This window comes from Macaca thibetana, chromosome 16 (genome assembly GCF_024542745.1).
Source record: "Macaca thibetana thibetana isolate TM-01 chromosome 16, ASM2454274v1, whole genome shotgun sequence".
Taxonomy (NCBI): domain Eukaryota; kingdom Metazoa; phylum Chordata; class Mammalia; order Primates; family Cercopithecidae; genus Macaca; species Macaca thibetana.
The window spans coordinates 36270916-36298747 of record NC_065593.1 but is presented as its reverse complement, the minus strand read 5'-3'; the positions used below and the strand labels follow the sequence as shown (position 1 = coordinate 36298747).

The following is a 27832-nucleotide window of genomic DNA, read 5'->3' as shown; positions in this document are numbered from 1 at the left end:
TTGGCCAGGCTGGTGTCGAACTCCTGACCTCAAGTAATCTGCCCGCCTCAGCTCCCAAAGTGTTGGACTTACAAGTGTGAGCCAGTGTGCTTGGCCCTGTGTTTTCTTATAGAAATTTTATATTTAGGTCTCTGATCCATTGCAAATTAATTTTTGTGTATAGTATGAGATAAAGATTAAAGTTCATTTTTTTCCCCATCTAGATATCCAGTTGTTCTGGCACTATTTGTTGAAAAGACAATTTCCCATTGGATTGCTTTGGTTCATTTGTTGAAAATCACTTGATAGTGCAAGTGTGGGTCTTTTCAGTGTTCTCTGTTTTGTTGATATACTTGTCTATTTATGACAGAATCATGCTGTTTTAATTACTATAGTTTCATATTAAGTCTTGTCTTTTTTCTTTTTGAGACGAGGTCTTGTTCTGTCACCCAGGCTGGAGTGCAGTGGTGCCGTCAGGGCTCACTGCAGCCTCCACCTCCAGAGCTCAAGCTATACTCTCACCTCGGTCCCGCCTGAGCAGCTGGGACCACAGGCGTGTGCCACCACACCCAGTTACATGTTTTGTTTTGTTTTGAGATGGAGTCTTTCTCTGTCGCCCAGGCTGGAGTGCAGTGGCACGATCTTGGCTCACTGCAACCTCTGCCTCCTGGGCTTGAGCGATTCTTCTGCCTCAGCCTCCCAAGTAGCTGGGACTACAGGCATGTGCCACCACGCCTGGCTACTTTTTTGTATTTTTAGTAGAGATGGGGTTTCACTGTGTTGGCCAGGCTGGCCTTGAACTCCTCATCTCAGGTGATCTGCCCGCCTCAGCCTCCCAAAGTGCTGGGATTACAGGCATGAGCCACCACGCTAAGCCAGATTTTTTGTATTTTGATAGAGATGGGGTTTCACCATGTTGTTCAGGCTGGTCTCCAATTCCTGAGCTCAAGTGATCTGCCAGCCTTGGCCTCTCAAAGTGCTAGGATTACAGGTGTGAGCTACCATGCCTGGCCTCACATTAAGTCTTGAAATTAGGTAATGCAAATTATCCAACCTTGTTTCTCCAAATTGTTTTGGATTTTGTAGATCTTTTGCATTTCCATATAAATTTTAAAATCAAGTTTTCTGCTTCTACAACATTCCTGGTAGGAATATGAATAGGTTTACATTGACTATGTATATAAATCAATTAGCAAAGAAAGTAAATCTTATTGAAATATCTTTCAATCCATGAACATTATAAATATGTATGTATACATATAGATGGATGTTGAACTTTGTCAAATTTTTTTTTTCCTGCATCTGTTTATTTGGATGAGTATATGGTTTTTGTCCTTTGTCTGTTAATGTGGTAATTACCTTAATTGTTTTTTCAAACATTAAACCAACATTGCACTTCTGGAATAAACCTCATTTGGTCATGATGTGTTATCCTTTTTATATACTGCTAGATTCAATTTGGTACTATTTTGTTGTACATATTTACATCTTTGTTCATGAAGGATATTAGCCTATAATATTTTTCTTTCCTTCTCTCTTTCTTCCTTTTTTTCTTTTTGTAATTTCTCTGGCTTTGATATTGGGTTATTTTGGCCTCAAGAAATACTGAAAAGTGTCTCTTCTATTTTCTGAGGTTGTATAAGATTGATGTTATTTCTTTAAGTGTTTGACATAATTCCCAGTAAAACTACCTTGGCATGGGTTTTCTTTGTGGGGAGGTTTTTGATAACAAAGTCAATTTCTTTAATAAGCAAGGGGCTGTTGAGACTTTCTCTTTCATCTTATCCAAGTCTTTGTAAACGGTGTATTGTAAGGAATTTGTCTATTTCATCTAATTTGTCAAACATATTGAGATAAAATTGTTTATAATAGTCTTTTATTATCCTTTTAAGGTCTGTAGGATCTTAGGTGATATTCTCTTTTATTCCTCACCTCGGTGATGGTCTCTGTTCTTTTTCTTGACCTGTCTAGCTAGAATATTATAAATTTTGTTGACTTTATCAGTTTCGCTGATCTTTTCAAAGAACCAACTTTTTTGGCTTTATTAATTTTTTCTGTTGTTTGCCTGATTTCTCCTTCATTGATTGCACTTCTTTATCATTTCTTTCCTTTTATTTACTCTGGGTTTACTCTGCTCTTCTTGATTTCTAATTTAATTCTACTGGGGTCAGAGAACATACCCTATATTATTTCAATTATTTTATTTTGACTAAAGTTTATTTTATTTCACAATATATTCTATCTTGGTGAACATGCCATGTACACTTGAAAAGAATGTGTATTCTGGCCTTGCTGGATGTAGTGTTCTATAAATGTTGATTAGGTCATGTTGGTTGTTAGAGTTTTTCAGATCGTATGTGATTTCATTGATATTGTTAAGTGAGAGAAGAGTGTTGAAATCTCCAATTATGATTGTAATTTTGTCCACTTTTTCCTTTAATTCTGTCAATATGCTTCACATACTTTGAAACTGTTATTTGACAAACATACATATTTATGATTGTTGTTTGTTTGTTCCTTATGAATTAATCATTTTACTTTTAGATAAATGTCCCTCTTTATCTCTGATAATATTGTCTTTTTCCCCTTCAGTTTTTCTTTTTCTTTTTTTGAGATGGAGTCTTGCTCTGTTGCCCAGGCTGCAATGCAGTGGCACGATCTCGGCTCACTGCAACTTCCGCCTCCTGGGTTCAAGTGATTCTCTTGCCTCAACCTCCTGAGTAGCTGGGACTACAGGCACGTGCCACCAGGCCTGGCTAATTTTTTGGTTTTTTTTTTAGTAGAGACGGGGTTTCATTGTGTTAGCCAGGATGGTCTTGATCTCTTGACCTCGTGATCTATCTGCCTCAGCCTCCCAAAGTGTTGGGATTACAGGTGTGAGCCACTGTGCCCGGCCCCACTTCAGTTTTTTTTTAATTTTTATTTTTTTTGAGATGGAGGCTGGCTGGAGTGCAGTGGCATGGGTTCAAGCTATTCTCGTGTCTCAGCCTCCTGAATCACTGGGATTACAGGCACGTGCCACCACCTCCAGCTAATTTTTTGTATTTTCGATAGAGACAGGGTTTCACCATGTTTGCCAGGCTGGTCCTGAACTGACCCCAAGTGATCCACCCACCTTGGCCTCCCAAAGTCCTGGAATTACAGGCGTAAGCCATCATACCTGGCCTCCCCTTCAGTTTTATTGAGGTATGATTGACAAAAAATTATTGCCAAGGCCATTTGTCAAAGAACTTTCCCCTGTGTTTTCAACTGTAGTTTTATAGTTTCAGGTCTTATGTTTAAATTTTTAATCCATTTTGAGTAGATTTTCATGTATGGTTTTTTGCATAGGGATACCAGTTTTCCTAGTACTATTTATTAAAGACACTATCCTTTCCCCCATTGTATCTTCTTAGTGCCTTTGTTGAAGATTTGTTGACCATATATGTGTGGGTTTCTTTCTGGGCTTTCTATTCTGTTCCATTGGTTTCTATGTCTGTTTTTATGCCAGTGCCATACTGCGTTGGTTACTGTAGTTCTATAATATAATTTGGAATCAGGAAGTATGATGCCTCCAGCTGTGTCTTCTTTCTCTAGATTGCTTTAGCTACTTGGGATCTTTTGTTGTACTATTAATATACAAGTGTTAGGGTTGGTTTTTTCCATTTTTTGTGAAAAATACCATTGGAATTTTGATAGAGATTGCATTGAATCTGTAGATCACATTGGATTGTATAGATATTTTAACAATATTAATTCTTCCAATCCATGAACACAGGATATCTTTCCATTTGTGTTCTCCGTTTTTTAAATCAATGTTTTATAGTTTTTCAAATTCAGATATTCACTTCCTTGGTTAAATTCGTTCCTAAAACTATTTTATTACTTTTCATGTTACCATAAGTGGGATTTTTATCTTCATTGTTTTCATGTAGTTCATTGTTAGTGTATAGTAATGCAGCTGATTTTTGTGTGTTTTTTTAATCCTACAAATTTGCAGAATCATTTATTAGTTCTAATAATTCTTTTGCGGCGTCTTTAGGGTTTCGTATATGTAAGATCATGCCATCTGCAGACAGAGTCAATTTTACTTCCTCTTTCCTCGTCTGGATAGCTTTTATTTCTTTTTCTTGCCTGATTGTTCTAAATAGGACTTCCTAGTTCTAGTTTTGTTCTATGTTGAATAGAACTACGTTCTGGCCGGGCGCGGTGGCTCAAGCCTGTAATCCCAGCACTTTGGGAGGCCGAGGCGGGTGGATCACGAGGTCAGGAGATCGAGACTATCCTGGTTAACATGGTGAAACCCCATCTCTACTAAAAATACAAAAAACTAGCCGGGCGTGGTGGCGGGCGCCTGTAGTCTCAGCTACTTGGGAGGCTGAGGCGGGAGAATGGCGTGAACCCGGGAGGCGGAGCTTGCAGTGAGCCGAGATCATGCCACTGTACTCCAGCCTGGGAGACACAGCGAGACTCCGTCTCAAAAAAAAAAAAAAAAAAAAAAAGAACTACGTTCTAGTTTTGTACTATGTTGAGAAGAGATGGCAAAACTGAGGACCATTGTCTTCTTCCTGATCTTAAAGGAAAAGCTTTTAGCTTTTCACCTTTGAGTATGATGTTTAGCTGTGGGCTTGTCATACATGGCCTGTATTATATGAAGGTACATTCCTTATATACCTAATTTGTTGAAAGTTTTTATCAAAAAGAGGATGTTAAGTTTTGTTCAGTTTTTTTCCTGCATCTCTTGAGATGAGCATATGATTTTTATCCATTATTCTGTTATTGTGGTATATCACATTTATTGATTTGTATATGATGAACAATTCTTGCATCTCAGGGATAAATCCCACTTGATCATGGTGCATAATCTTTTTAATGTGCTAGTGAATTTGGTTTGCTGGAATTTTGTTGAGGGTTTTTGCATTTATGTTCATCAAGGATATTGGCACTACTAACATTTCAAGCCAGATAATTCTTGTTTGTTGGAGGCCTTGTAGGATATTTAGCAGCCTACCTGGCCTACACCACTAAATACTAGTAGTACCTTTCCCTACTTCTAACAACCTAAAATGTCTCCAGACAGATGTCTGGAGGGCAAAATCATTTTCACTCAGAACCACTGTTTAGCAGTAGCCTGTAGGACAAAAGTATACTGAAGAGTAGAAGTAACTTTATGGATTCCTAGATCAGTGTGTTCTGCTATCACTGTCTTCTAGGCTGCCAGGATTTATGCTTTTAATAGGGTAGTCTAGTACTACCTCGCCATTTTGTTCAGAAGTAAATGTGAATTTAAGTTTAATAGTAGTGTTTTAAAATATGTAATCCAAATATTCCTAATTTTTTATTTTATATATATATTTTTTAGGGACAGTCTTATTCTGTCACCCAGGTTGGAGTGTACTGGCATAATCATAGCTCACTGTGACCTTGAACTCTTTGGCTGAAGCAATCCTCCTGTCTCAGCCTCTCAAGTAGCTGAGACTACAGGCCTGTGACACCATGCCCAGCTAATTTTTTAATATTTTGAAGAGACTCGGTCTCACTATGTTGCCCAGGCTGGTCATGAACTCCTGGCCTCAAGCAATCCTCCTGCCTTAGCTTCCCAAAGTGCTGGGATTACAGACATAAGCCACCATGCCTGGCCTCCCAATATTACTTTAAATGAAGCTGCTTTTACTATTTAAAATGTTAAAGTCATTGGTTTTGAAAAATTTTTAATGTTTTCATCATTATAAGTGATATCTATCATAAGGTATTTTTGAACCTTGTTTTTATTATACTCATAAAAGTAATACATTAAAACAGATAATGGAATGTGCTCTTTTTTTTCTTCTTGCCAAAACATTATTCTCTAACTAGATGTCACCCAGCTCTTAGTGAATTATAAGTATAGATTCTCAATATTTTCATACACTTTTGGAAGACATGGAGATAGTCAGGGAAGGGGGATGGCAATTCAAGTGCATAAAAATAGTTTTCACTTTACATGTTGTGACTCACTTAAGTTTCATTATTATAATAATGAATCCTCCTGCCTTATGTTAAAGATATTCCATCTATTTTTTATAGTTTCTGAATCATTTGATCAGGTGTAATAGTTATTTGATATGAATAAATTTGAGAAAATATTATTTAAAATATACTCTGTCATAGAATCTTCCTGCCATTATTTTTTTAATTAAGTTCACTGCATTTTATTGATATATAACATTTTACTAATTTAATGGGGTACATATCATATTTTGTTGCATACATAGGATATGTAATGATCAAGTCAGGGTATTTGGGGTATCCATCTTTAGTATTTATCATTTCTATATGTTGGGAACATTTCAAATTCTCTCTTTTAGCTGCTTTGAAATATATAATACATTGTTGCTAACTATAGTCACCTACTCTGCTGTGCCTTCTGACAGTATTTTTGTACCCATTGACCAGTCTCTCTTCATCTCTATCTCCCTCCCACCCCGACCATACCCTGCCCAGCCTCTGGTATCTATCATCCTACTTTGTACCTCCCTGAGATTGCCATTTAAAAAATTTTATTTTTTTATAGATTTTTTTAAATTTCAATAGATTTTTGAGAACAGGTGGTGTTTGGTTACATGAATAAGTTCTTTAGTGGTGATTTCTGAGATTTTGCTGCACCAATCACCTGAGCAGTATACACTGTACCCAGTGTGTAGTCTTTTATTTATTTATTTATTTTGAGACGTAGTTTTACTCCTGTTGCCCAGGTTGGAGTGCAATGGCGCAATCTCGGTTCACCACATACTCTGCCTCCCGTGTTCAAGCGATTCTCCTGCCTCAGCCTCTTGAGTAGCTGGGATTACAGGCATGCGCCACCACACCCAGCTAATTTCGTATTTTTAGTAGAGACAGGGTCTCTCCATGTTGGTTAGGCTGATCTTGAACTCCCGACCTCAGGTGATCCACCCGCCTTGGCCTCCCAAAGTGCTGGGATTACAGGCATGAGCCACCACGCCCGGCCGGAATGTGTACTCTTTTATCCCTCATCGCCCATTATTACTGAGTGATGCCATTATCATTAAATAGATACACAGATTCACTTGTATGTACTATCATTTTTTTCAGATATTTCATAATAATAATATGTGACCTCACTAAAATAGCCCTAAATGGAAAAAAAGTCATCATACTAGTAGCATTATAGGAATTAGAAAACAATGTGTTGTTTCCTTTTCTGATCATCAAGGATCTGGAAATACTGTTTTTCTGTAATATGAAGAAAGCAAGTATGTTTCCTTGTATCTATCTAAAATCATCTCACTTATAGTTAAGAATAGAAAACCTAAAATGTATGATTTACTTCAATATGGATCCAGACCAGTTCTGGTAGCTTTTTAATATGAGGTTCAGGCTCTTCTGCTAATATATATATATAAATATATAAATATATATATATATATATATGTAGCATTTGATACTTAAATGTAGTAAGTACTGTCAATTCTCCTTTCCTCTGTGTCCTGTCTTGTGGAACTTAACTTGATCAATTTATATAAAAAGAAGACTTTCTTCTGAAAGTAGGGAGATCTCAGTTTTACAAATAAGCAAACATCTGGAATTAAAATAACTTGCTTAAGGTTGTGCAGTTTGTAGGAGCAAACCTAGGTCTTTTGACTCCAAAGTCTATGTTTTTTTTCTTTCTTATCAATGCAAGAATATAAAGTCTATTATTACCTATCATTTTGCTGAGAAAATTAGTATGATTAGAAGGGTAAGCTATGTGGGAAAGGGATGAATGTAAAAAGTTAGTTGTCAACAGTATAAGGATTGAGTTGAAAGAATAATTAGATCTGTTTTCTAACCAATAAATGGTAAAAAAAAAAAAAAAAAAAAAAAAAAAAAGTGATAGTAAAAAACTTAATGTGTGAGAGTTTCCAGCCTTTTGCTCTTCCTCTATGTGCTAATGATAGTTCTACCTTTAATAATTCAATTTTTTCGCTTTCTCCTCTCTCCAACAAGGGCTCAGCATTTGTCAGACTAGATCTTTGGGGATTTGTAATACAGACTTGACTTGAGAGAGAGGGATGAGGTGGAAGGAATATGAAAGTGGCTGCTACAGGATAACAGGATAACCTAATTATCTTGTTTTGTTTTGTTTTGTTTAAATGGAGCCTCCTGCTATTGCCCAGGTTGGAGTGCAGTGGCGCAATCTTGGCTCACTGTAACCTCCGCCTCCTGGGTTCAAGCAATTCTCCTGCCTCAGCCTCCAGAGTAGCTGGGACTACATATGTGTGCCATCATGTCCGGCTCGTTTTTTTTTTTGTATTTTTAGTAGATACAGGGTTTCACCATATTGACCAGGCTGGTCTTGAACTTCTGACCTCGTGATCCACCTGCCTCAGCCTCCCAAATGCTGGGATTCCATGCGTGAGCCACTGTGCCTGGCCTTGTTTTGTGTTTTCTACTTCATACTCTGTCATGGTTACATTAAAAAAAATTTTTAGTAGAGGTCTTCAAATCTTACAGTGAATGCTGATACCTCCTAATTGTAGCAGCATTAGAAAATGTCTTATGATAACTGTTGAACTTGGATACATGAGATGTAATATGCTATTCTCTTTACTTTTGTGTATATTTGATACTTTCCATAATAAAATGATTTTGGGGAGTTTTTAAAAAGAAAATGTTTTAGTGAACATTCTTGATTGCTAGTTTCTTTCTTTATTCCTGGAATATCAGAACTATATCTTGTATATTACTATTGTGTATTTCAGGGTGCCTAACATAATGCTCATTCACTAAATAAACATCTGAGTTGAATTGAATATAATATTTAGTTGCTTAATTTTAAATGTAAGTTATACTTAAGTAGCAGTTAGTATGTAAAGTGAAAAATGTGCTTTTTAGTGAATTCTATAAAGGTGAGAAAATGTTCTGGAATTAGATAACAGTGGTGGTTGTGCAACTCTGTACTAAAAACCATTGAATTGTGTACTTTAAAAAAGTAAGCTGTGTGGTATGTGAATTACATATCAATTTTTTAAAAGGTAGTGTAAAAAAATACAAAGACAAGTCATAAACTGGGAGAAGATACTTATAACACAAATGACTCATAAAAGAACTCTCACAAATGGATAAGGAAAAGACAGCCCTATAGATAAGCAGACAAATAAAACTAATGGACATTTCACAAAGAGAAAACACAAATAGGCAAGATACATTTTAAAAGATGCTTAACCTCATTTGAGATAGAGAGATGCAAATTATAACCTCGATGAAACAAGCATTTACACATACCAGACTTACAGAAATTAAAGAATTGGATCATCCCAAGTAGACAAAATGTGAAGGAACATGAACACTAATATACTGCTAATGAGATTCTTTAACTGGTGCAAACACTTTGGAAAGATGTTTTGGTGTTATCTGGTAAAACTGAAGATGCAAATGCCCTTTGATCAAGCAGTTCTACTGCTAGCAGTGCATATGTGTGTTTATATGTGTATGTAATCTGTCCTTTCCCTATTGATTGTTAATACCACCTTTATCAAGTTATATTTTCATAAGTCCATTTCTAGGCTCTCTAGTATGTTAAATTGATGATTTGTTTATCCATGCAGCAATTTTATGCTGGCTTAATAACTATAATTTTAAAATAAGTTTTAATGCCTAGTAGGGTCATCTTCTTTCAGAATGTTCTTCAGGGATGTTTGGCTATTTCTGGTCCTTTGCTCTTCCATATAACCTTTAGGATCAATTTGTCAATTCTTTTGTCTTTTCGGGATTGTTATTGAAATTATATTGAATTACTTTGAATTGATAGGTCATTTTGAAAATAATTTTCCTGAATGTGTTTCTCCATTTGTTTAGGTCTATCTTAATATCTTTCAATCTAATTTTACAATTTTCTTTATAAACTTCTCATAGTCTTTTGTTAGATTTCTTCCTGTGTATTTATGTGTATGTGTGTCTGTGTGTTCGTGAGATAGATAGAGGGAGGGAGGAAAGGGGGAGTGGAGGGAGGAGAGAGAAAAAGTGTATAAAATTAAACATCAACTAAAAAAACAGCTTTATTGAGGTACAATTTACATACCATAAAATTTACTCATTTTATGTGTACAGTTCAATAATTTTTAGTAAATCTTCAGAGTTGTGCAATGATCACTACAATCTAATTTTAGAACATTTCTGTCACCCTAAAAAGAAAGCTGGTGCCAGTCACTCTTGGCACACTTGTTGGCAGTCACTCCTTGTTCCCATTCCCTAGCCTCAGGAAACCACCAATGTAGTTAAAAAAAACTTCTTTTAAGCCATTTTAGTATGAATACAAGTTGACAAAATAGAACAGTGACTCTCAAACAACCAATAAGGACAGTCTTCTAACTTCTCACCTGGATTGTTTTAAAACAAGTCTCATTTCTTCCATAAGTATGTCAATATGTGTCTCCAAGGTATGACGATTTCTTCTTAAATTGAAGTATAATTTTATTTTCATTATCACACCTAAAAAGATTAACAATTTTTTTTTTTAAGAGATAGGGACTTGCTCTGTCACTCAGGCTGTAAGTGCAGTGGTGATATCATAACTTACTGCAGCCTTGAATTTCTGGGCTCAAGCCTGTTTCAGCTTCCTGAGTAGCTAGAACTACAGGTGCAAACCACCACATCTAGCTAATTAAAAAAATATATATTTTTTAATACAGAAGGATCTTACTATGTTGCCCAGGCTGGTCTTGAACTCCTGGCCTCAAGCGATCCTCCCACCTTAGCCTCCCAAAATGTTGGGATTACAAGTGTAAGCCACTGTACCTGGCCAAATTAACAACAATTTTTTTTTTTTTTTTTTTTTGGAGATAGGGTCTCGCTTTGTTGCCCAGGCAGGAGTGTGGTGGTGTAATCTCGGCTTACTGCAGCCTTACCTCCCAGACTCAATCCTCCCACTCAGCCTCCCAGGTAGCTAAGACTATAGACATGCTCCACAAGGCTGGGCTAATTTTTGTTTATTTTTTTTCCCACAGTCTTACTGTGTTTCCCAGACTGGTCTCAAACTCCTGCAAGCAGTGCTCTGGCTCAGACTTCCAAAGTGCTGGGATTATAGACTGTGCCCAGCCCCCTTCGTTTTTTTCATTGCTACGTGTCTGTTGAAGAAACCAGATCATTTGTTGGTAGACTTTCTTACATTCTGGACTTGGCTAGTTGCATTCTTGTGATATCATTTAATATGCTTTTATATCATATCTTCTGTAAAAAGGTGATTAGTTCTAGAGCAGCACATGCTGTGCAGTTAGAAATACAAATTACAAATGCAAGTCACATAATTTAAAATTTTCTGGTAGCTGCATTAACAAAAGTAAAAAGAAAAAGGTGAAATTATCTTAATGACACATTTTATTCATCCCAGATATTAAAAATATTATTTCACCACGTAATGTACATAATTATTAGTAAGATATTTTACAGTCTTTTTTTTGTACCAACTCTTTGAAATCTGTTGTGTATTTTACATTTACAACATATCTCAATTCAAAGTAGCTACATTTCAGGTGCTCAGTAGCTGTGTGTGGCTGCCATATTGGATAGCAGAGATCTAGCGCTCTGATTTTAGGTTTGAGTTTTTGTCAAGAGTAATTCATATATGGTGCTGTGTATTTTTTTTTTTTTTTTTTTTTTTTTGAGACGGAGTCTTACTCTGTCACTAGGCTGGAGTACAGTGGCACGATCTCAGCTCACTGCAACCTCCACCTTTGGGTTCAAGTGATTCTCCTGCCTTAGCCTCCCGAGTAGCTGGGATTACAGGCACATGCCACCACACCCAACTAATTTTTGTATTTTTAGTAGAGACGGGTTTCACCATGTTGGCCAGGATGGTCTCGATCTCCTCACCTTGTGATCCGCCTGCCTCAGCCTCCCAAAGTGCTGGGATTACAGGCGTGAGCTACCGTGCCCAGCCGCTGTGTACTTTATATTGCATTTCAACAGGAAGCAAATAATATATTTCCTTTTTTGTGATGTTAAGATTGGTCCAAAAGTTCAAGTGCCGTCAGCCTAATCATTCAGTACCTGCCCCAGCCTTTCACCTTATGGTTTTAGCTGCCTTTGATGGTCTTTGGCTAGATTTATATTTCATTAGTGATTCACAATAGTGACTGTGTAATTCTTTCATTTCGTCTGCATCTAATAGCTGAACTGTTCTATGAAGAAAAATTTTCTCTCATCAGTTGTTGTTCTACTGAAGCATTTTCTGTCATAGTTATTCTTTTTGTTATGAATTGTTATGGCCCACTATATGGTTGGTTTTCTACTCTTTTCTTTTTTTTGAGACAGAGCCTTACTTACTCTCTCACCCAGGCTGGAGTACAGTGGCACAATCTTGGCTCCCTGCAACTTCCACCTCCTGAGTTCAAGCGATTCTCCTGCTTCAGCCTCCCGAGTAGCTGGGATTAGAGGCGTGCGCCACCATGCCTGGAAAATTTTTGTATTTTTGGTAGAGACGGGGTTTCGCCATGTTTACCAGGCTGTTCTCGAATTCCTGACCTCAAGTGATCCACCTGCCTGGGCCTCCCAAAATGCTAGGATTACAGGTGTGAGCCACCTCACCCAGCCTTGTTTTGTGAATTTGGATTGTGCATTTTTTATGTTCATTGGTACTTTATCTCAAGATGATTATCATATTTTAGCTAGCATTTTTAGGTGACATGTTGCAAGGTATTCAGGGTACATTAGTGTTCTATTTGCCTGGAATGGACGGTGTTAAATATTAATATTTTTATTTAATTCATTAGGGAAAAATGGGTGAACTAATATATCTAAAATACCATAAAATAAGACTCTGCCTTTTAACGTAGAAAGTTTGGAATTTGGGCCGGGCGCGGTGGCTCAAGCCTGTAATCCCAGCACTTTGGGAGGCCGAGACGGGCGGATCACGAGGTCAGGAGATCGAGACCAGCCTGGCTAACACAGTGAAACTCCGTCTCCACTAAAAAAATACAAAAAACTAGCCAGGCGAGGTGGCGGGCGCCTGTAGTCCCAGCTACTGGGGAGGCTGAGGCAGGAGAATGGCGTGAACCCGGGAGGCGGAGCTTGCGGTGAGCTGAGATCCGGCCACTGCACTCCAGCCTGGGAGACAGAGCCAGACTCCGTCTCAAAAAAAAAAAAAAGAAAGTTTGGAATTTATTCTTTGCACTATTGCCTCAAAAGTGACAATCTTCTTGGCAACCAAATTACATCTTCAAAATTTGTTATTAATTTGTATGCATTGTGCAATCTGAACAGAAGTGGTAGAAAAAAATGGAGACTTTTTTCTTTTGTATTGTTAACTGTTATGTTAAACTGTAGACGTCTATGTGACTGTGAAGTATCCTTTTACCTGCTTCAATAAAATGTTACTAATTATTAACAGGTACAAAGTTAATTAATTTGTGCTGTTTTTCTTTTTTCTTTTCTTTCTTTTTTTTTTTTTTTGAGACAGAGTCTCACTCTGTCACCAGGCCAGAATGTGGTGGCGGGATCTTAGCTCACTGCAACCTCCGTCGCCCAGGTTCAAGTGATTCTCCTGCCTCAGCCTCCCGAGTAGGTGGGACTACAGGCGCGCGCCACCACGCCCAAATAATTTTTGTATTTTTAGTAGAGACGGTGTTTGACTATGTTGACCAGGATGATCTCGATCTCTTGACCTCGTGATCCATCCACCTTGGCCTCCCAAAGTGCTGGGATTACAGGTGTGAGCCACTCACTGCTCCCGGCCAATTTGTGCTGTTTCTCTAATGATAATTTTGTGTTTGCAATTCATATCCTTAGCTAGAAAAGAAAAAAAAAAAATAAGACCTTGCTCATTAAATCCTAAAAGATAAGGAACTAAAAATAAACGCAGGACAGATGTCTCAGAATTCCATTTTATTTTTTTATTCTCTAATAAGAATAGAGATTTCTAATATAGTCTGTTCAACAACTGTATAATAGAATCCATAGCAGAAGATATGTCTAATAGTAGTTCTGTCATAAGAAAATGGTAGGAGATTGAAGTCTTTGCACATAATTTTAGTCCAAATGTCATCCGATCACCTCAGATGCCTAGAGGTATTTACTTTCTTACATTGTTTGAGGGATATATTTTTGTTTTAACCATGAATAGCACACACTGTTTTATTTTATTTATTTATTTTTGAGATGGAGTCTGCTCTGTCACCCATGCTGGGGCATGATCTCAGTTCATTGCAACCTACGCCTCCCAGGTTCAAGCAATTCTCCTGTCTCAGCCTCCTGAGGAGCTGGGGTTACAGGCCTACACCACCATGCCCAGCTAATTTTTTTTTTTTTTTTTTTTTTTTTTTGGTGTTTTTTAGTAGAGATCAGGTTTTGCCATGTTGGCCAGGCTGGTCTTGAACTCCTGACCTCAAATGATCCACCCGCCTCAGCCTCCCAAAGTGCTGGGATTACAGGTGGGAGCACCGTGCCCAGCCACACACTGTTTTATTTGGTAGATTTCCTCAAGTCTTTTCAGAAGCAAGTGAAATACAAATCATGAAAAATGAAAAAGAATATCCTTCTTCCTCCCTTCAATCTCTGTGGCTCAGTCTTAAGGCCCAAACAGTGATACATGTTTGTTTTATGACAGTAGTCATAATAATTTGTGATGTGGCAGTGAGAGATGAGAGAAATATTTTGAATCACTGCCTACAAAATATGATGTTCATTGTTGTTCTCAAATTATTTCATATGTTTATTTTTTCTCCCCTAAAGAAAACCCAAGATCTTTTATGGCAGGGACTGTCTTCTACTTTTATGTATCTCTATCCTCTTTTTGTCAAACTTCAGGCCCCTATAAATTTACAGCTTGTTTAAAACATTTTTGCCTTGGCTACCTTGTACAATGGGATCTTTTTAGCCTGTTTCTCATGAAAACCTCACACCTTGGAATTTCTCTTACTATTCATAGAAAAAGTATGCACATGGTGGAAAAAAGCTCAATCTAACTTGACTTCATAGGACTTCCATATTTAGGGAAAGACCCTAAGATGTCTTTCTGGATCATTTGCTTTTTGATATATCCAGATTGCTCGTTATCCCAATGAAAACAGATAAAGGAGGTTGTACTGTAATTAGCTAATTCTGTAATTCTTGCCAAGATAGTAGGGGTTGTTCATTGTGAACACATTCTGCCACAACAGCTGAGTTAGAACATTGTGTTTATTTGTGAGGGAATTTGAGCATGAACAATTTGGTTTAAAGATTAAATGGGGGAATAAATTATATTGATAAAACTGATGAAATATTTGATTAAAAATTACTGAGTTATACAGAGGAGTTTACATTGAAAGCATTAAATATATTGAACATTGTAGAAATTGAAAATTCTGTCTATATTTCATTTTGAAGAGTTTCTAACTTTCTTCTTGCCTTTTTGAGAAGTAGACAGATGTACTGGAGGCAACCTAGCTTGGTGTGATGAGCAACAGATTGGAACACAGAGCAGAACTAGGTGTACAGTGTCAGGAAGTCCAACTCGGTGGGTATTTGTTATGCACAAGGAACTTTGGCAGGCATTATAGTGGGAGAGGGTGGTTGAGGTGGATATAAGCATGAATAAGAAATAGTCTCCTAAATAATGTAAAATAATAATGTAATGGAAATGGAATTAGATAAGTAAATAATAGAAAATAGAATGAAACATGTTAAACAGAGTTTCCAATAACATGCTAAAGAAGAACACAGGAAAAAGCACTGAATATTGATTAGGGAATCAGAGAAGATATTAAGAATATGGCTTTTAAGTTGATTCTAGAAAAAGAGTAGTATTTTGTTAGATGAAAGATGGGAATAGGAGTGTGAAGGTCTTTTTGGAGGAACTGGTAAGTATGGAGGTATGCATTGCCAAGACACCAATTTTATTGAAGGATAAAGGAGAACATAAGGTCAAACTATCCGTGTTTAATATTTACTCTGTAATAATAATTAACATTTCTGTAATATTTTTATGTACACATTTGAGACTTCTAACAACAGCTAAGGGAGCTATGTATTACTACCCCCAATATATACATGGTCCTGTGTAATTTAATGGAAGGCTTTAGATTTGAAGGCTAACCTTGTCACTTAAAAGCTATATGACCTTGAGTATTATTTGATATTACTGAGTCTCAGTTTTCTCATCTACCAGATACAGATAATACCTTTTTCAGTAAATCATTTCAGGGCTGCTGCGAAGACTGTACAGTGCATTATTCCAGGGGTGGTGTTCACACAGACCAGGGGTTGACAATTTTTTTTCTGGAAAGAGCCAGATAGAAAATATTTTAGGCATTGCTGGCCATAAACCATAAGATAGCTCTCACAGCGACTCAACCTTGCTGTTATAGCACAAAAACAGCCATAGGCAATATGTAAACAAATGGGTATGGCTGTATTCTAATAAAACTTCATTTATAAAAATAGATTCTGGGCCAGATTTGGCCCACAGTTTGAAGTTTGCTGACTACATACGCCAGGATGTGAATGGTGAACCCTTGAGTTGTGCAATTCTGTGACACAGGTTGTTTTAAGGAATAAATTACTTATAGCACAGAAATATTTCTAGCTTAGTACATGTGAATCCTCAATGATAAAAGTCTATATACTTTTCTTTCTTTCCTTTTTAAAGTTATTGCCATTGAATTCTTGGGTAAACCACTTAAACTTTTGGCTTCTATTTACTTCAGAATTCTCAGTAGGGAAATAAAACTACCTTTTACCGGATTAACTGTAATTAGGTGTATGAGTTAGAGTGATAATAGCTGAATGTTGTTTTGAATTCCTTAAAGTCAATGTTAACTAGAAATTATAAGACATTGTTATAGCTGAGTGCCATTGTATTAGCAATCTTAACTACAACATAACAGCGAACCTGAAGCCTAAACTGATGGCACTATTTGGTGTCTTATGTGATTTGCTGCTATTTGTAAGCTAAAATTTTTGCCTGGAGAATATTTATTGTTTTGGATTTCAGCATAATTAGCATATGGTCCTGATTTTGGTACCCACCACATAGTTTTTGTCAGACTGTCATTGCATCATTCTTGAAATATAGCTAATAATTGAAAAGAAAAAGTATGCATTCTCTTACAGATACCTAGAAAGAGTGAGGAGGATGTGAACATTCTTTTGCTCTTACTTATTATACCTCTGTTACTGCTGTTCCTTTCAAAGAATATTTTCTAAGGTGTTTTTTCCCTCAGTGCTTTGAAGTTTTCATATCAGATTACGTAAATCAAATGTTGATTATGTACTCGAGCTGATTTTGACATTGCTTTTCAGTCTTAGTTTAGGAATAACAAACTAATTGCAAGTTTTAGGATATTATATGCTAATCATTATTGTGAGAAGATTATGATATTGAACTGCCATACATAATTCTGTTCTCCTACTCTTAATGATAAGATAAATTTTTTACAGTTGTCATTTTAACTGTGGAATAAAGGATTTCCTATTTTCATATTTGAAAATATTTCCTTCCCCTTACTCCATATAGAAATATTACATACATTCTACCTGCATTATGATAAAAAATATAAAATAAAAATATTGTTACAATAAACTTTTTGATACAATAAAAAATTTTAATTATAATGCAGGTAGAATGTGTATAATATTTCTTTCTTTCTTTTTTATTTTTTTTATTTTTTTGGAGTTTGGAGTCTCACTCTGTGACCCAGGCTGGAGTGCAGTAGCATGAACTCAGTTCACTGCAACCTCCGCCTCCTGAGTTCAAGCAGTTCTCCTGCCTCAGCCTCCTGAGTAGCTGGAACTACAGGCTTATGCCACCATGCCCAGCTAATTTTTGTATTTTTAGTAGAAATGGGGTTTCTCCATATTGGCCAGGCTGGTCTCAAACTCCTGACCTTGTGATCTGCCTGCCTTGGCCTCCCAAAGTGCTGGGATTATAGGCGTGAGCCACCATGCCCAGCCTGTATATAATATTTCTATATGGAGTAAAGAGAAGGAAATACTTTCAAATATGAAACCATAAAATATATATAACATAAGATTTATCATTTTAATCATTTTTGAGTATACAATTCAGTGACATTAGGTATACTCACAATGTTGTATAATCATCACCACCATCCATCTCCAAAACTTTTTCATCAGCCCAAATCAAACTTCATACCCACTAAACAATAACTTTCCATTTCCTCCTTCCCCCATCCCCTAGTAACCTCTGTTCAACTTTTCATGTCTATGAATTTGCCTATTTTTGGTCTAGGTACTGCATGTAAGTGTAACCATATAACATGTGTCCTTCTGTGCCTGTCTTATTTTACATAGCATAATGTTTTCAAGGTTCATGCATGTTGTAGCATGTATCAGAATCTTTTTTTCTTTTTGAGACAAGGTCTCACTCTGTCAGCCAGGTTGGAGTGCAGTGGCACGATCTCAGCTCACCGCAACCCCCACCTCTTAGGCCCAAGTGATCCTCCCACCTCAGCCTCCTGACTAGCTGGGCCTAGGGCACACGACCACCATGCCTGGCTAATTTTTTTGTATTTTTGGTAGAGAGAGGATTTTGCCATATTGCCCAGGCTGGGCTGGAACTCCTGAGTGGAAGCCATCTGCCTGCCTTGGCCTCCCAAGGTGCTGGGATTACAGGTGTGAGCCACCATGTCCAGCCTCAGAATTTCATTTTTTAATTACTGAATATTTTCCATTGTATGTATATACCACATGTGATTTATCCATTTATCTGTCAAAGGACACTTGGACATTTTCACCTTTTTGACTATTGTGAATAATGTCGCTGTAGAAATTGATATGCAAAGTGTCTGTTGAGTCCTTGCTTACAGTTCTTTTGGGTATATGCCTAGGAGTGGAATTGCTGGATCATATGGTAATTCTATGTCTAATCTTTTGAGGAACTGCCAAACTTTTTCACAGTGGTATGCATTGTGCTTTAACAGATAGTTTGGGAAGACTTTTTATTGCCTTATATTTAAAATGTTTACTGTTTCATTTTAAAATAAGAAAATGTCTTGGAATTTCATAAATTGTTATTTGGGGGTAATGATGTTTCTATATTTGCCTTTTTAGTACTTTTTAATTTTTCCAAATTTGAAATAATAAATACTGATTTCTTGGGCATACATTCACTGAGAAGTTAAAAAGATCCTTGCATTAAGCGAGTGAAATGTGCTATAAATAAATCATGCTACTTCTGTAACTATTAATAGTTAACACTTGGGATTCCCAAGCATTCTGAAACTTGTATAGTAACAAAACACTAGACTTTCCTTATGTATCTAGAAAATGCTTGCATTTCTCAAAAAGAATACACTCTAGTTTTTTTCTAAAGTTAAATCTGTACTGTATCTAGTTCATTATGGGTACCTTACTTGAAAAGTAAACAATATTCAACAGGAAAAAAATGAGACAGTGCTTAATAGCAGTTAAGCATTATGGAGTATTTACTATATGCCAGACTCCCTGCTAAGTAAGCACATTAATTTAACCTCACAACAATGCGTATTGGATAGGAGCTCTGATTGTCTTTATTTAACAAGTATGAAACTTGAGGCACACAACAGAGGTTTAACAGAGAAGTTAAATAAGTTGCCTATGGTCACACAAGTAACAGATAGTAGATTCATATTTAATTCAGAACATCTTTATCTGTCTACAAGCATATTTTAGTGACTACATGTTGGCACTGATGAAAATAATAAATAGATCTTTATCCCTATCTTTTGGAGTTTACAATAAAGATGAGCCCAAAACACTTAATATTACTGTTGTAAGGGCATAGCTAAAAAATGGTAATTGGACCTTAATTATAGAGATTTGAGGGCTACTTATTCCCATATGTAAGCTTTACTTAGTGTAAACTTTTAATATAGACCCCAAGTTCATTATTTGCTTGGTATTTCAGGTACTGGAAACCCACATATGAACCAATGATAATTAGATCACCTAGATCTTGGTTTAAATTTATTACTGACACCACATACTTTTTGTTGTTTATTATTTTTAAGTGCTTCTCCCCTACTTTCTTGAAATGCTCTTGCTTTCTGGAAAAATCTCTTTATGTAAGCTCCTTAAGGGCAAGAGTCTATGATAGTGCTTGGTACATAACTAGTACTCAGTACGTATTTGCTGAATAGCCAGGTGCAGTGGCACGTGCCAGTAGCTGCAACTAAGTCAGGAAGCTAAGGTGGAAGGATCACCTGAGGTCAGACATTTCAGGCTGCAGTGCTCTATGATAGTGATGTGAATAGCCACTATACTCCAGCCTGGACAACATGGGCTCTGTGGCTAAAATAAGAAAAAATTTTGATGAATACATATATTGTTTCTCTTTATAAATCTTTATCAAATAACATGATGAAATCCAAAATTATAACTGTTGATATGGTTGTTGATCTCTGCCCCCCAATTTTCCACAGCCGTATTTCTATTTATTTATTTTTTTAGAGATAAGAGTCTCACTCTGTCGCCCAGGCTGGAATGCAGTGGTGCGATCTCGGCTCACTGCAACCTCCGCGTCCCACGTTCAAGTGATTCTCCTGCCTCAGCCTCTGGAGTAGCTGGGATTACAGGCAAGTGCCACCATGCCAGGCTAATTTTTTTTGTATTTTTAGTAGAGACGGGGTTTCACCATGTAGGCCAGGCTGGTCTTGAACGCGTGACCTCAAGTGATCCACCTGCCTCAGCCTCCCAAAGTGCTGGGATTACAAGCATGAGCCACTGTGCCCAGCCCACCATAGCCATATTTCTAATTACATTTTTTTTTCTTGAATATACAAGAAGTACTATAACTGTATTAATCCATGCTTGCATTGCTATGAAGAAATACCTGAGACTGGGTAATTTATAAACAAAAGAGGTTTAATTGGTTTACGGTTCTATAGATTGTACAGAAAGCATAGTGGCTTCTGCTTCTGGGGAGGCCTCAGGAAATGTATAATCATGGTGGAAGGCAAAGGGGGAGTAAGGCTTCTGGCGTGGTGCAAGTTAGAGAGAGGGCAGGAGGGAGGTGCTACACGCTTTTAAAGGACACGTCGGGGCCAGGTGCAGTGGCTCATGCCTGTAATCCCAGCACTTTGGGAGACAGAGGTGGGTGGATCACCTGATGTCGGGAGTTTGAGACCAGCCTGGCCAACATGGTGAAACCCTGTCTCTACTAAGTAAACTACAAAAATTAGCCGGGCGTGGTGGTGGGCACACGTAATCCCAGCTGCTCGGGAGTCTGAGGCAGAGGAGGATGGCTTGAACCTGGAAGGCAGAGGTTGCAGTGAGCCGAGATGGCACCACTGCACTCCAGCCTGGGAGACAGAGACGGACTCCGTCTCAAACAAAAAATAAATAAATAAGAAAAATAAATAAAGGGCATATCTTAAGCGAGCCCTCACTAGTGTGAGGAGAGAACCGAGGGGATGGTGCTAAACCGTTCACAAAAATCCATCCCCACCAGGCCCCACCTCCAACATTGGGGATTACAATTGGACATGAAATTCGGGTGGGGTCAGAGATCCAAACCTATCAATAACAATGATAAAGGGCATGGATTTTTATATCAGACAGATCCTGATTTATATCAGACTGATTTATATCAGACAGAGCCAGAATTGATCCTGGCTCCACTTACTAATTTTGTGTGACCTTGGGCAAGGTACGAAACCTCTCCAACCTTAAGTTTCTCCTCAGGAAAATGCAGCTGATAATAGTACTCTCTCACAGGATTGCTGCCAGGATTAAAGAAGATAATAATAATATATGTGATGTGCTAAGCCATGTGCAGGACCCATTAAGGTACAATGAATTTTTGGTTTTTTGATTTCAAATTAGTTGAGATTCAACTGTAAAAGACATGATTGAAGTCCTAAAGGGGTGTGCTTTTTGGACCTACAAATAGAAAATATGTGCATAAATGACTTTAAAACACTGACAGACCATATGAATAAGTTAAAATGAATAAGGTAGAGATTGAATATACATCAATGACTATTATTTCATTATAGTTTCCAAATGGTGCTAGAAGCTCAACATAATTATTGTCCATGTGCTGTGATCTTATTTAGATATGCAAACAAATATTTTTAAATAAATGTATTTAAATTATATCATAAATAAATTACTTGTGAGAGTGAGTCATAATTAAGGATTATAGTAGCAATGGTCCTACTAATTTTAGATAGATTGCTGTGTTATATGAACAACTAACCAACTAACTATGAAGACTGAATAGATACCAAATTCAGTTATAATAAAGTAAAACATAACTGGATCTGAAGCATTTAATCATGGACCTAATTCCAGTTATAATGTATGATGTTTAAAGTATAAATGATAAGTTGTTCATGTGATTATTATTATATATAAATAATATTATAAACCTTCAGTTTAACTTCGTATTTTTCTAATTATCTGGAGAGGAGATAGGAGTTTACTAGAAAAAGAAGAAAGTGTTTTCATTTCAATATGAAGATTCCTACATTCAAGTCCCTTTTCCAACAGGCGCCAGTCAGAGATCAGAATAATGACACATTCTTTGGTATAGATACACACACTCTGGTTGTTTATGTTAGCTTATGGCAGGGCAGGAACTTGCCCAATATAATAGAAACAATTCCTTTCATTGAGAAGCAAATACTGGATAGCAAGGACCCTGGAAAACTAGTAGAAGACACAGGAATAGAGTAATAACCGAAGTCTTCTTTAACAATGAAGAAACTTATTTTGAGACTCCAGGGGGTTGGGGTAAGGGCTTTCCTGGGCTTACAACTCTATTGTTATTTGCTAAAGGCTGGGAGGGGAGTGGGCTGAAAGTATGAAAACTATTCTTTCCCAAATTTCTCCTCCATCTTGTCTAAAATGACCAATTATTCAACACTTATGCTCCTTTCAGTATAAACTAGTTTAATCAAGTAGCTTTTCTAATAACTAACTGAGATATATCAAGGTAATGAGATTTTGAAAGGCGATCAAGGAAAAAGCAAGAGATCGTTTTAAAGCATAAATTGTTGATGAACACAAAGCTTTAAGTGGGAGTTGGCAGCTTCAGGAAGGAATCTGGCAGGAAGAAGAACAAGATAGCCCAGATAGTGATGAGGATTACCAAAACGAGAGATGGAAAGAAGAATATAGTAAAGGAGTTGAACAAGTAACAACAGCCAAAAAAGTGAAAAGAGACCAAAGAAAAGGAGGCAGTGAAGCATAGCATTGAATGAAATAAGCATGCGACTAGGAGCAAGCATTATAAAATATGAGCATCAGTGTGGGTTGTTTACTTAGAAGTAAAATTGCTAAGTCTGATTTTTTTTTTTTTTTTTTTTGACGAGTCCCAAGTATCTTTCTCCAAAACAAGAGGGAATACAAGCCGACTTCTGATTCTGTTACGGGTTGAGCTGATAATTATGGTTAGAACAACCTCTAGGTGTTTGCTATATTGTTAGCTAGTATGTAGAATGCTGGAAAATTGGAGCCAGTTTCTGTTGCCCATCTGTTCTGGTCTTATACTAGGATTAAATGTTTACTAAAAATAGAATGGGGTAACATTCCCAAAGGTGTACTCCATAGGCATTTGTAAACTTGCTCTTTTATTAAGATAATTCATGTTTTAAACACTGGTTGGCCGTGAATTGGAAATGTAAAGATTAGGATTTAATAGGTAGGTCTTTTCTGGAATAGATGATATGCTTTTTTTCTGTGGGGAAATTCTAATTACAACAAGCATAGGTTTAAGCCTCTGGCTGATAATTAAAGTTATGCTATCAGTCAGGTCTACCATACTGCCAGGACTTGCTATTGGAGAGAGAATAGATTGTAATAGATTCTGTTGTTCAGGGTCGGTGACAACTGAAGGCTGCCAAAGTCAGTTGCCCCACTCTCTCCTCTTTGTCATATGTAAGTGAGGCAGCAAAGTATTGTGAAAAAAATATGTCAAGAGAGCTGACTTATATGATGATTATTGCTCTTCTTGTTTGACCTGGGGCAAGCCCTTCTGAGCATAATTTTTTTTTTTTAATTTTCAAAATGAGAATAATACCTATTTTATCCAAGTGGAAGCATTATTGTAGGGTCAGACATTATAGTGTATGTGAGCACTTTTTAAACTATAAAGACAACATATGAAAATGAGGTTTTCATTTCTATAACCTAAGAATTGTTTCTAGTTTAAGAGAGGCTGAAATGGACATATTCCTGTCATGTAGGCATTTCTCATAAATTTTTCAAGGAATGGAATGGGCAGGAAAGGAACTGTGAAAGTAATAGGAAAAGAATCATGTGGGTATTTACATGAAAGACAGACTTACTTGAAATTCTAGGCACAGGAATGGTTTCTCAGGATTGTGATTATGCTATTCTCTGAAAGATTTAAGTGAAAGGGCAAAGACCTTATTTATGATTAGATATGTTTTATATCAAAATATAACAGCAATGAATATAGAAGAATGGATCTTATGCATCTATAGTTATTCTTTGAAAATAACATTGCTGGCTGCTGTCTGAATCACCTGTTGTTTAGTTATTTTTTTTCCCTTAGGAAATTGTGTTTTGTATATTTTTAATTATTGTAAAATATCTGCAAAATTAATCTGTACCACAGGAAAGATAAAAAAAAAAAATCTGCAAAATTAAACGTTGATTAAATTAAATATGGACGAGGTGCAAAATTTAAATTTAATACAAGTTTAATGGACTATCCCCAAATATATGGATGTATAGGATATTATATATGTTTTTAAAACATGAGTTAGAGGAAGGGTTGGAGAAAGGGTTTGAAAGATGAGCACAAAGATGAGTATCTCAATTCAAGGTAGAAAATGTATGTAACAATTACCAGTCAATATGTGTATTTATATATAATTTAAAACTTTTTTTCTATGAGAAAAAATCTGTAGGTTGTCCTAAATATAGCAGTCTTAATCTAAATAATCCTTTGAACCAATACTTTCTGAGACTCTACATAGGCACAGATCCTATCTGAGAAGCTGCTAATCAACTGCTACACTACTGCAGAATAAACCTTTTATTTTTATAATTTTGTGTACTCAAAAGCTTATATCAGTGAAGATAGATATTTCTTCAGTCTAATTACTATTAATTATTTTAATGGAATCAAATAATCACTTTGAAAAGAGGAAAGGTTCAGTTGTAAAATCTTTATTCTACTTTTATTAATGAATTTAGGTTGCTTTAACTGTTAATAAATGTTGTTTTACGTAATGTTGTTGTTTCCTTCTTTTTGTGTATGTGGGGTTTTTTTTTGCTTTTTTTTTTTTTTTTTTTTTGAGATGGAGTCTCGCTGTGTCACCCAGGCTGGAGTGCAGTGGCGCTATCTCGGCTCACTGCAACCTCTGCCTCCCGGGTTCATGCCATTCTCCTGCCTCAGCCTCCCGGGTAGCTGGGACTACAGGTGCCCACCACCACGCCCGGCTAATTTTTTGTATTTTTTTTTTTTTAGTGGAGACGGGGTTTCACTGTGTTAGCCAGGATGGTCTCGGTCTCCTGACCCCGTGATCCATCCGCCTTGGCCTCCCAGAGTGCTAGGGTTACAGATGTGAGCCACTGCACCCAGCCTGCTTCTTTGTGTTTTATCTTGCATTGTGTTACTGTGGAGAGAAGCAATTGATTTAAAATATCTGGCTGATGCAAAGGCATAAGACTGATACAAAGGACTTTGGGGACTTGTGGGGAAGAGTGGGAGTGGGGCGAGGAATAGAAGACTACAAATATGGTGCAGTGTATACTGCTTGGGTGATGAGTGCATCAAAATCTCCCAAATCACCACTAAAGAACTTACTCATATAACCAAATACCACCTGTACCCCAATAACTTATGTAAAACTAAAATTAAAAAAAAATGAAGGCTTGACCTATCGATTCACACACACACAGACACACACACACACATACACACACACACAAATAAATAGAATGAAATATCTGGCTGAGTGCAGTGGCTCATACCTGTAATCCCAACACTTTGGAAGGCTGAGACAGGAGGATCCTTTGAGCTCAGGAGTTCAAGACCAGCCTGGACAATATTAGTGAGACTGTCTCTACAAAAAGTTAAAAACAGACAAAAACTTCTGAATAAAATATCTAAGCGTTTTTCAATTTTGAAAAAACTTAACAGTTTAGAAAGCTTTGTGTTAATATTGCTGGTTTTTTTTTTTCAGGAAACAATGAAATGAAAATGTATTTTTTTAATTCTCTGTTTTTGTTGTTGTTGTTGTTGTTTGGAAACAGTCTCACTTTGTTGCCCCGGCTGTGGTGCAATGGTACGATCTCAGCTCACTGCAACTTCCACCTCCTGGGTTCAAGCCCAGCCTCAACCTGATTTTTCAGCCTCAGCCTCCCAAGTAGCTGCGATTACAGGCATCTACCACCATGCCTGGTTAATTTTTGTATTTTTAGTAGAGACGTGGTTTCACCATGTTGGCCAGGCTGATCTCAAACTCCTGACCTCAAGTGATCCACCCACCATGGCCTCCCAAACTGACGGGATTACAGGCATGAGCCACCACACCCAGCCACATTCTCTACCTTATTCTATATAGTTTTACTACATTTTAATATTTTAGATATAAATGTAGAAATTATAGTTTTAGTTTTAATGGTTCATGATATTTTTCTTAAATTTATTCAGAGCAAATGAAAACTGCTTTTATGCCAGGCACAGTGTGGCTCATGCCTGTAATCCCAGCACCTTTGGGAGGCTGAGTCAGGCGGATCACCTGAGGTCAGAAGTTCCAGATCAGCCTGGCCAACATGGCAAAACCCCATTGTCTACTAAAAATACAAAAATTAGCTGGGCGTGGTGGTGGGCAGTGGGCATCTGTAATGCCAGCTACTTGGGAGGCTGAGGCAGGGAGAATTGCTTGAACCTAGGAGGCGGAAGTTGCAGTAAGCCAAGATGGTGCCATTGCATTCCAGCCTGGCAGCCTGGGCAATAGAGACAGACTCCATCTCAAAAAAAAAATAAGAAAACTGCTTTGATGTCTTATATTATGAAAGAAATTTAGCTGGACAGATACAGCTGTTGCATTTATAAATAGCTTCAGATATCTCCACCAATAAAGGGTTTATTCAAGTTGTTATGGCAACTAAAATTCAGCAGAACTTCAAAGATAAACTATATTGAAGGAAGAGGTACATTAACTGTACATTTAATCAAATTATACAATAAAATTGTTGCTTATATCATTTTAGATAGCAATAAATTAGTTTAACATGTCAATGTAACTTACTATTTTTAATGTACAAAGATTTTTTTTTATTTTTTATTTTTTTTAGATGGAACCTGGCTCTGTCGCCCAGGCTAGAGTGCAGTGCCACGATCTCAGCTCACTGCAACCTCTGCCTCCCAGATTCAAGTGATTCTTCTGCCTCAGCCTCCTGAGTAGCTGGGACTACAGGTGCGTGCCACCACGCCTGGCTAATTTTTTTTTTTTTGTATTTTTAGTAGAGACGGAGTTTCACCGTGTTAGCCAGGATGTTCTCAATCCCCTGACCTCGTGATCCGCCCTCCTTAGCCTCCCAGAGTGCTGGGGTTACAGGCGTGATGTACAAAAGTTTTGTTAGTAATTTATCTGTGTGGGTTTTATATACTTTTAAGGAGCTTTACTTATAGGAGTGATGGATCATGCTGACCCATTTAAACTCTCTTTCTCGGTCTTCTTCGTAATGAGTTGCATGCTTATTTAGATTTGCTGGCTAGGGTTGAGGGTACATTTTTGAGTCAGTGGAATATAGAAAAGCCTGCATTCAGCTTTAAGTCCGTGATTTTTTTTTTTTTTTTTTTTTTTTTTTGAGACAGAGTCTTGCTCTGTCACCCAGGCTGGAATGCAATGTCACGATCTTGGCTCACTGCAGTCTCCGCCTCCTGGGTTCAAGCGATTCTCCTGCTGCAGCCTCCCAAGTAGCTGGGATTATAGGC

At 37.1% G+C, this 27832-nt stretch overlaps 1 protein-coding gene and 1 long non-coding RNA gene across 3 annotated transcripts in view; both read left to right on the top strand.

Annotated features, from left to right (window-relative positions):
* PPM1E (protein phosphatase, Mg2+/Mn2+ dependent 1E) overlaps nt 1–27832 on the top strand; it is a 229710-nt gene that overhangs the window by 44927 nt on the left and 156951 nt on the right. The gene's annotated exons all lie outside the window — the stretch shown is intronic.
* The window catches only part of LOC126939449 (uncharacterized), a 76711-nt gene continuing 57115 nt past the window's right edge, over nt 8237–27832 (top strand). For both annotated transcript variants that reach the window (XR_007720392.1, XR_007720391.1), the window contains exons 1-3: nt 8237–15430; nt 20362–21699; nt 27190–27311. This is a non-coding gene — a long non-coding RNA (uncharacterized LOC126939449). The remainder of the gene's footprint in view (nt 15431–20361; nt 21700–27189; nt 27312–27832) is intronic.